Source organism: Mustela nigripes, chromosome 5 (genome assembly GCF_022355385.1).
Source record: "Mustela nigripes isolate SB6536 chromosome 5, MUSNIG.SB6536, whole genome shotgun sequence".
Taxonomy (NCBI): domain Eukaryota; kingdom Metazoa; phylum Chordata; class Mammalia; order Carnivora; family Mustelidae; genus Mustela; species Mustela nigripes.
Window position 1 is genome coordinate 19271419 of NC_081561.1, and position 2952 is coordinate 19274370.

Consider the following 2952-nt stretch of genomic DNA (forward strand, 5'->3'; position numbering starts at 1 on the left):
TTTGACAGAGCTGCCTGAACTTGAGCAAGATGAAAAGAGGCCCCGGGGCCTGCGGGGCTAGGGGAGGAGGGGGGCACAAAAACAGAGTCTAACAGAAGACAAACACACCGCAGACTGCGTGAGCACTTGACTCAAGGGAAAGAAAGAATTGCCCTTGCCAGAGGCTCAAGGGCGAGACAGAGCCACCCAGTGATCAGGGCCTTTGGAGAGAGTGAGGACACCCATGGGGCCGTCCTCTTAAGGCTCAGCCCGGGAGTCCAGGTCCATATTCCTTTGTGTGATTCAAGTGAGGGGGGCAGCTCCAGGCTGAGGATCCTTGCTGAACCTTTCGGAGAGAAGACAGCTATTTGAGTAGTACTGTGCAAGCTACGACCTTTTATTTTAATGTCTTAAGTCATGTAATCCTTACAGCAGCCCTATGAGACAGTCATTACTATCATCTTGTTTTACAAACGGCACAACGCACACACAACCCGCAAGGTGGTCTGGTTCCAGAATCCATTCTCTCATCTAGTATACTACTTGCTAGCTTTTACTAAAGAAAAAGAAAAGGAAAAAAAAAAGAGAGAAGAGAAGAGAAAAGAAAGCAGAAAAGAAAAGAAAGAGCTCTTCTTCTGAGGCAGGATAAGCCCACACTATACCCACTCAGGTAGACAGGAGAACGAACCACAAGCTTCCCATCCACGGAGAAGAATTCTTTGATTTTGCTGTTCACTCCTCTCCCCCAGAGAGTTGCTGGGGAGCAACAAGGAGCCTGCCATCTGCTTACACTCATTTTGCTCACAAACCTTGCTTTACAGGTAAAGAACCAGTTGCAATGAATCCGGTTTCTATGAAATGTTCCAGATCTTTCTCACAGGTAAGTGCAAATCCCTTCCCCAACAGGTTTAACTTCCCAGGCCGTGGACAACACCCATACGTAAAACACCCACACGGGCACACACGGCTCGCAGCCGTGTTTTAACACAGACATAGTTATGACTCACGAGTAAGCTGGACTGTAACTTCGGCCAGACATAGCATAAGCATGGATGCCCTCCATATTCTATTAGAGTGCACAAACATGACGCATAGTGGATTGGAGATGAAATTAACAGGAGGCAGAATAGGCCATTTATTGTAATAAATTCCTGACAGGAGGGATCTGTCCTGTAGTCACTAGATTACTGTGGGGAGTTCAATATTCCTCCAATTAACAATCAGCCCAATAATAAGCCCCAATATGGCTTCCAGAGAGCCAGCTGGCCTACAAAGCAGTGATTTAGAAGCTTTCTATCTGGACTCAGTGTCTTGTGTTCTACAGCTCATTGCCCTAGAATAATTCCTACATGGGAAGGAGGATGGATTCTGAAAGCCTCAAGAAAGCACCTCACTTGTATCAAACTTCCCAAAACCTTCTCTAAATTTTTAATGTATGCATGTGTGGAAAACTTGTGAGAATAGGAAGGGTAGAAGTCTATGCTGGCCCTACCTCCAATGGTCTATTACTTATAAATAGTTCTTCTTCTTCATCATCATCATCATCACTTTATCTACAGCACACCCACCTGCTGGTCCATGGAAAGTGTTAATTGTGAAGAGAAGAGGGTCCCAGGGCCCTCCTATGGAGGATAGCGGCTGAAAGCCATATTGGTACAGCTAGAACTCCCTCCCCAAGGCACATAGGCTTCAGAGGGGAAACAATCTCACTTCTTGGGAGTCTCTGAGGCCACCCCTGAGGCCATCATGAGTGTTTAGATGGATTTAGAACAAGTCAGTAAGAATGACTACAATTTAGAATCATGACGGGTCTATAGGTACTTTGGGTGTATGCCTGGTTAGGGGACAGAGATGGTGGGATATCATGGGAAGAAAGAAGCAGAGTGACAAAACAAGAAAGACTAGGGGAAAACAAGTCCATGGACACCGTAACAGTAGAGCTGCAAGAAGGAAGGGGAGAGTTAAAGGTATCCAAATATCAAGCTTCTTGGAACATGTATTCCTTTAGAAACAAGGTCCCTTTGGATCCTACATATTCCCTTCTTCTCTCTCACCAGCAGTCCCTGCTTGATTCCCAAATCTGTTCCTTCAGTATAGGCTCTTTGTCTTTCAACTACCTGCTAAATAATTTCACTTGGATGACCCATGGAGCCAACCGAAGCTTTCCTTCCCCGCTTTATTCAGCAGTGTGCAGAGGGACTCACCATCATCTAACAATTACCTGAGCTGGAAACCCATGTGTCATCTTTGATAAGTCCTTGCCCTCCAACCTGCATTACCAATCCCTGAGATGTGCCACTTTGGTTCCTCCACATTCCTCGTGTTCATTACCCACTTTCCAGCCTGGGTTCCTGATGCGTCATCTCTCTCCTCTACTGTCACTCTGGTCTTCCTTCTCTGCTCTCCCCATCTCTGGTCCTGCCTTCCTCAATCCATGCTTCCCACAGTCTCAGAGTCATCTGATGGCCGAGATCACCATTTCACGGTCTTGTTGAAAACCATTCATCTGCTGTCCCTCATCCAAGGGACAACCTGAGTGCCCACTGGTGGAAGAATGGATAAAGAAGATGTTCTATCTATGTATGATGGAATATTACTCAACCGTAAAAAATAAGGAAATGTTGCATGTGCAGAATACTAGACAGTATTCTGGTACGTGAAATGTCAGACAGAGAAAGATAAATACCATTGATCTCACTTATAGGTGGAATCTGAAAAACAAAAAATGAACTCATTGATACAGAGAACAGATTAGTGGTTGCCCAAAAGGGGGGAGGGCAGCAAGAGGATGAAGCAGGTCAAAAGGGAGAAACTTCCAATTGTAACATAAAGAAGTCACGGGGAGGCAAGGAACAGTGTGGTGTACACTGTACACCACAATACATGGTGTACTGCATGCATAATAGCAATGGTACATGCTATTGTACAATCAGCAAATTGTACAATGGTACCATAGCAAATGCATTGCATTTT